Source organism: Amyelois transitella, chromosome 23, assembly GCF_032362555.1.
Source record: "Amyelois transitella isolate CPQ chromosome 23, ilAmyTran1.1, whole genome shotgun sequence".
In the NCBI taxonomy this organism is placed as follows: domain Eukaryota; kingdom Metazoa; phylum Arthropoda; class Insecta; order Lepidoptera; family Pyralidae; genus Amyelois; species Amyelois transitella.
The window spans coordinates 5455223-5462977 of NC_083526.1; the positions used below are offsets into that span (position 1 = coordinate 5455223).

At 34.2% G+C, this 7755-nt stretch overlaps 1 long non-coding RNA gene across 1 annotated transcript; it reads right to left on the reverse strand.

Moving 5' to 3' along the window:
- Positions 1-2554: 2554 nt before the first annotated feature.
- Positions 2555-3688, reverse strand: LOC132903246 (uncharacterized). Its single transcript, XR_009657350.1, has 2 exons — positions 3592-3688; positions 2555-3382 (listed from the first exon to the last, which is right to left on the reverse strand). It is a non-coding gene; the product is annotated as an uncharacterized LOC132903246 (long non-coding RNA).
- Positions 3689-7755: the final 4067 nt, after the last annotated feature.

The window sequence follows — 7755 nt, forward strand, 5'->3', positions numbered from 1 at the left end:
ATGTTAACCGATAAAAAAGTATCTACCCTGGCCTGTCCTTTTACTATTCTGTAACAGAGTTTTTGAAATTTAATACAGTTCTTATATATCCTGTTCTGAGCTTTATTTATTTTAAAAAGATGCGTAATCAGTCGTTTTGAATACTTAAATCAACTCAAAAATAAACATAATTTCTATTTTTAAAAATAACGCAAGTTTTGTCCCTCGTATTTTATGTCTCCTCCCCTGGACATTTTTGGTCCTTTTAAAAATGACGTTAAAGTGCGAAGGTGTAGCAAATTTAAGTCTTGGGGCATTTGTTTCAAAGTTAAGTTAGCTACAAACGTCGTCCGAGCAAATCGCGTGCCCTCATTGGCGGATAGTCCGACCACGCCACTCGTCTCACGCGGATGTGTCAGTCAGTGCTGTCTCTCCACTGGTAAGTTTTATTGAATTGTTATTCATACTAAAAGTTTGTTTGTAATTTGTTATTACTTCAATTTCTGCCTAGTTTACCGTATTAGTTTGTTTTTGCGTAACAGTACATACTTTTCTGATAGTATCCTTTTTTCAATGAAAACGTCTCTACCCTGCCATATTTCCCCTGCCTCATGAAATGCCAGGGTAGAGACCTTACTTCCAGGGTAAATACGGAAGTACCATATCAGTCCTTTCTTAGTATTGTAAATATTTATCATTCGAAAAAGAGTAATTTGTTAACATAAATACGTTTTTTTTTTTAAATTTGAGTCATGGTGTACGTTACTTCTACACTATGTAGTAGTTTTATATTCGGAGTTTTATACGCTATTTTGCTGCCTATTTGGGCAGGCTTGACTTAAAATAATTATGTGTGTGGCTATAAAACATCCCACGAATAACATATTTAATATCTTTAAACTGTAACTTCTCTTTATTTTAGATCATGGCTCCCCGATAAAATCTAATTCGTGAGCTCCTGATAAAGTAGGTGCGACGTGCAAAAGAACTGCGGATAGAATTGTTGGAGCTGGGAACGACATTTTTGAAACAAGATTTCACGAACGCCCTCCAAAAAAACTGTCCCAATATAAAAGTGGTGACTATTAGTGACGATGATGAGATTTGGAAGCTTTCTCAGGTACCATGAAGGTCCATCAAGTAACTTATAAATAAAAATATACGGGACAAATAACACAGATTGAGTTAGCCTCGAAGTAAGTTCGAGACTTGTGTTACGAGATACTAACTTAACGATACTATATTTTAAAATAAATACTTATATAGATAAACATCCAAGACCCAGGCCCATCAGAAAAAGTTCTTTTCTCATCATGCCCTGGCCGGGTTTCGAACCCGCGACTTCCGGGGTCGCAGACAAGCGCACTACCACTGCGCCACAGAGGCCGTCAAATCTATATTTATAAACTTATACAAGTAATTTCTACCCAACCGCTTAACAATGAAGAACTTGAGTTGCTTCTGCAATCCTGAGGCCTGCGATCACTTTGTGCTTGGTACCATGGATTTTGCAACAAAGAATACGAGACCGCGCCTTAATGTTGACAATGTCTATGGGTCTGAATCTGACGACGAGCCATTAATCAACTACAGTCTGTCAAAGCAGCTACAAACATCTTCTTTGCCTTGTGCGTATTTGTGAAATGTGCACAGGGATTGAAGAAGATAATGAAGAACAAGTAATATTCTGTAAAATTTGTGACAACACTGGTAAAAATTTCAGGATTAATGACAACAACGTTCCTTTTATCTCATGGGACCAGATTATAGAAAAGATACCGACCCCCAACATAAAAATGAAAGGGCAGCATATTTATTATGAGTTTCACCAAAGTATTAACGTATTTGAAAAGCCATGATTTCATTTGTTATCTTTTTATTTTATTTCTTTAAATGGAAGTTCCAATTTATGTTTATGATTATTCATGAGTATTCATGCTCTATATTCTTATATCACATCGCATTACATGCAACTTATGTGCCATTAATAATTTAAGTATTTTGTTTAAGAACTAATAGAAAAAAATACTGTGATTTTTGTTAGTAGATACTAAGTAATTTTGTTTTCTATGTCCTTATAATTAAAGTAACATTAAAAGACTGTATTGAAATTAAATCTGTTCTTATAGTTGTAAACTATTACAAAAAGTTAAATATTAAAGTTGATTCTTATGAATAAAATTGTTTTTCTTTCAATGTATATTTCCCCTGTAAGGTAAAGTATCCTACCCTGGCCTTCATGTATCTACCCTGGATCCTGTATCTCCCCTGGTACGTAAAAACTCTTGTAAAAATAGATAAACTAACTGGCCATCTTCAACAAGTATACAAAATATCTGTTCACATAGTTCTTTATTGGAAAAATATGTTATTTCAAATATTTATATCGTGCCACTCTTCTTAATATCAGATGCTCCTTTAACGTAGAAAGACCCATAAGATAAATTGAATAAGTCTATGGGCTTGGTGATTGATTTAAACTGTGTGCACCAAGCATTGAATGTTGGCATGTATTGTATAAATGTATATGTAGGGTAAGGAGGGGGAATGGCGTTCAGCTAACGAAAAAATGGTGTATTTTTTTGATTAGACATTTTAATTCAAAATTTAAAAAAGAAACATAGTCTTTAACTCTCTAGTAATCAACTAGTTAACAATAACAGCGTATACCTTTTATTTACTAATAGTAAAAAAACATTTTAAAAAAAGCATGCTTGAGCGGCATTGCCCCCTTACTCTGGGTAATACCGCTCGGGGTACGGGGTAACGACGCTCAAACATGTTTTTAAGAAATATAACCGATTATATATGTGTTAATTAAAAAAACAGGAATGATATCAACATTATAAAATAAAAGTGAGTTCTAGAAACACAAATTCGTATTAATTCGTTATTTTGGAACACATAAATCACAGATAAAACCATCTGGTGCATCCCATCCCGAACATACGGCGTGGGCCCACAGCCCGCAGAGGGTGCAACGGTACCACAATTCCTTGTTTTTGCCGAATTCTTCGCAGATGATGCATTTATTGTAATTTTCATTATCCACATTCATGTCATCATCGCTGTCATCGTCGCATATTTGGTCTCCATCATCACTATTTGAAGAACTGGACATTAAAATTTTTCTCTTGTGCGTTTTTTGTTTCTTTGGTTTCTTCCCTTTGGCAACTTTTTTCCCCGTTTTCTTAAGTTTCTCTACTTTTTTCTTTTCTTTGTCATCTAAAATAATTTTCATAGGGGTTGCTGTTAAAATGGTAGCATGTTGTTTTCGCTTTCTTTGACCTCGCTTAAAAGATGGTCCTGGAGTAGGTGTGATTGCTATAGCAGCAAATGATACCGGAGATCTTGGCTCATCAACGGGTTTTTGGTTACGATTAACTGCGTTTTCTTGGCATATCTACAACAATGAAATAAAAATTGTCACTAAGGGGTAATGGCGCTCAAATGAGCGGTATAACCCCAAACGCCCATTTTGCGATTGATGTGAAATAATAATAAAAATATGCACAATAGAGTTGAAAATTTACTATATTTACAAAATAGAATAGTTTAACTATCAGAAAAAGTAAATTAATAATAAAATAGGCATTAAAATTTAAGACTTACCGACAGAAAACACCAAACGTAAAATTACATTGGCGCGGCCTCAAACAAAGAAACGCACTTCACGGTCAGGTGATGCGGGCTGACTGTCGGTTTGTGTTGCCGCCTGTTAGAGGCCCCCTTCCCCCGCGCCTTCATGCGTCGTGGCGTGTTGCTATGCTGCGTTTTGATAGATTTACTTAGGTGAACGCCATTACCCACTGAGCGTCATTCCCCCTCCTTACCCTATATGTCTGCCATGTATAAATTACCATTCCATAGCCATACCAAACCTATTTGGCTGTTGGCCTGGTGTTTAGCAAATCATCCATGAAGTAGTAAACAAGATGGTTTAACTGCTTACCATTAGGTGGGCCATATTTTTCCGACAAGGCTGATACCTTGTACAGATTTTTTAAGTCATAGGACATTAAGACATTTTTTAGTGCCAATAATGATCCTAAGATGGGTCTTCTCGTTATTCATGTAATTTCTTGCAATGAAATCTGTAGATTTTCATTTTTATTTACTTGTTTAAAATGTGTTCCATCATATTTTGAGCAGATCCATAGGTTTTATGCTCAAAAGCTTAATTGAATGGGAGAGAGCTAAATTTGTAAGATACCTTATTTTGGCCAAATATTTGATTCATGTTTTACATTCATGTTTGTAGGTGTGTATATTAATAAAGTTGTTGACAATAATGTAATTCCGTGCCTAATAAAAAATATGTTACAATGATATCGCATTTTAATCGTCGGTCTGGTATCCATACTAAGTTTTCCTGATAAAATGACAATATTTATCAAAAATATTGTTAAACTTTTTGTAGCAAACAAACAATATTTTTTTATGTGGTAGGTATACTAATTATGTTAATCCACACTAATAATAAAGAGGAAAGATTTGTATTTTTGTATGTTTGTGTGGAATAAACTCATAAACTACTGGTCCGATTTTGATAAAATTTGGCACAGATATAGAATAGATCTTCAAAAGTGACATAGGCATAAATTTGTTTTGAAATAAATTTATTTCAAAATATAAAACACGAAAATATGTCCACCCGTGCGAAGCCGGGGCGGGCCGCTAGTGTTTGAATAAAAACAAATAAAATTCATAAATATATTTAATAGTTTACCACACCAAGCACAATACACATAAAATGACTAGATTATAAAGAGATACAACAATAAATAGCTGAAATTGCTCATGAAGAGTATTATAGACATATATTTCTCTAAGTACTTTTAGTATCTGACAATTTTGTGGCCTTTTTAGGAGGAAAAAGCTAGAAGAAAAAAATTCTACTGTATATTTTATCAACTTCACAGGAAAAATACCTACTAGTTACTGTGTTTAATTTTCAGCCGTCTTTATCAATATATTCTCAGATTCCAATAAGCTAAGTAACAGTACTCAGTCATCAAGGAGTTTATCAAATTAAAAGGTACGGTTTGTTTGATCTAATCTATAAGGCCACAAAACTAACAGGAAAATGCGATTAATAGAAGACACTGTAGTCGTATTACTTGATAACAAAAATTTTCTATTCTAATAGTAACAGATATTTGTGTCCATCAGGATGGTTGACTTTCTAATATGGCTTAAAGGTATTATAATCAAATATATAATGTTTTGGTAATCATCACATAAGTTCTAAACTGTTGGTCAGGCGAATCGTAATCTTAGTGGAGACTAAATGTGTCAGAACGAGTGTCCATAACTAAAATGAAGAATTTACTCTCTCAACTATGCGTATTTATTTAATTACCTAAGTTACTAATTGGTTACTGATTCTTTTATAAAAAAGAACCTATCAAATAGGTATATAATTTTAATTATAAGTACATAGGTACTTATTTAAAAAACTGATCGGTTATTTTGGCCATACATTCTGATGGACACCAGATATATTCGTATATATCTATATCTATCTTATTATACAAGATCCATACAAATATTTTAACCATGTCTTTACGGTGGTAAAACAATGTGAATGGAAAACACTGGAAATTCAGGCAAATTGAATGTTCAACGATAAAAAAGTATGAGTAAGGTTCGCCCGCAGGTTGCGGAGGTGAGACTGGATTCGCTCCGTATAAAAACCTAACCCACTCCAGAACAATGGTCACAGGTGGACTCTAGGCTTCTCTCCAGAGGGAAGAACGTAGCCGGGACTAACGCCAGGATGATAATGATTACCATTTTTTAACTCTTCCTATTAGGTAACGTGTTGAAGAAATTTACCTTTTTAAATATATTTGTACCGTCCTTGTATAATTTGAACACAAAGAATTTACTATTCATAGTATAAAGTAGTAGTTAACAACGACTAAAGTAATAGATAAGTACCTACTAACAGTAAAGATCATAGTATTTTTAAGCCATAATCTAGTAAAACATAACTATTAAGTTGATATAAATAATTTTACTACACAGTTAATAGACTCTTTCGTTACGTAAAGTTTCATCTTTTTAAGTACCGATAATAATAGAATACCAATGTTAACAACTATTTCACTGAAACTATAACACATTATTGGTATTTTTGGGAGCGCAAGCGCAACTGGAAACACGCAAAGATCAAAGAGAATTCTATAGAAGTCAGGTAGAGAATACAGAACAAATTTTTCACTTACGATGTCGACTGTACACCATCAAAGAACAAAATTTTTCACTAACGAATTTCACGACAGTTTCTCAAATTTAAAAATCTTTTACAAAAAATAGTGAAAATCCACAAATATTTTGGAATATAAAATTGTCTATAAACATATAAATTCTCTAACAAAATTCAATAGACACGGACACGGATGGGTTCCGGAAGAGAGATATGATTTTATGTTTTTATCATCACATTTATAATGTTTTTAATGAAGTTTCTTCCGCAAAGCAATCAGTCTCTAATCTCCATACACGATGTGTGTATGGAGATTAGAGACATCAAAAAGTTACCAAATATTTAACTATCTTCTACAACTGTTCATGCAAGTCAGGCATGGTCGACCGCTACGGGCCGTATCACCCTCTTTGGGATAAAAATTTTAATTTACGTCAATTAACATTATAATAGCTAATCTGGAAGACCAGCTGATAGTATGTCTAACCGCCGACATTTTGGCTTAATTTATGTGCTGGTATAGGCACAAGCTTTAATTATGTATGCACCTTGAAAATCTATAACATGTCCTACATTTTTATAATTTGTTTTTGAATGATATGAGCTTATATAAAGAGTATATTGATATAACAGTTATCAAACGCTGATCTATAATAGAAATAGTAATGTATAATAAAACTCTAAATAACATTATAGTAAAACAGGAACACCAAATCTCTAAACTACATTACCTAAACATAACACTAACGATCGTTAAGGTGGGATAGACAGTAGACACATTTGCTAACTAATTAAACCATATAAAGGTACACCATCTAGGTTAATATTACCACTTTTTTAAGTGCCACCGATGTAACTTGCGAAAAAGTAAAATTGTTTATGGCGCAAAGATATTTAAACCTATAAAGTGGGTGATAGACGGGCGAGCAAGTACGCGTACTTATGGCTCGACGACCTTTTTCGCTCGTGTGTCACCGTAAGTACGCGTACTTTAAAACCGCCGAGTAAGTTCGTCGGCGATCCAACCGGTTTGAAATCTTACTCGTAGCTCGTCTTGGCTCGTACGTGTGGCAGCACTGCCAGCCGCGAGCCGCCATTTTGTTGCGCCAGTCTGTGGACGCGCACGCTTGTTTAAATTGCAATTTTTGTTAAATTTGATTCAGAAATTTCTCAAAATGTGTGATTTTCGAACTTATTCACATGAACTGCTAACCGAATTTATAGAAGCTTTCCGAAATAACCCTTGTCTTTGGAAAATTAGAAGCAACGACTACAAAGACAAAAATTTGAAGCTTCAAGCACACAATAATTTATTAGAAATTATACGGAAGGTAGAAAGAGATCCTACGATTGAGAACGTCAAGAAAAAAATTTATTCATTAATTCATTAAGGCATAATTCCTAAATAACACAAAGCTTCTTCAGTGGACGACATCGCGATACGGTATGAGTAAGTTGGCGCGTGTATCGCCGACGTCGAGCCAAGTAAGTTCGCGATCTTTAAAACCGCAGACTTTAAGTTCGTATGTCTATCGCCCCCTTAAGAACGCGTCATTTAAACCCGC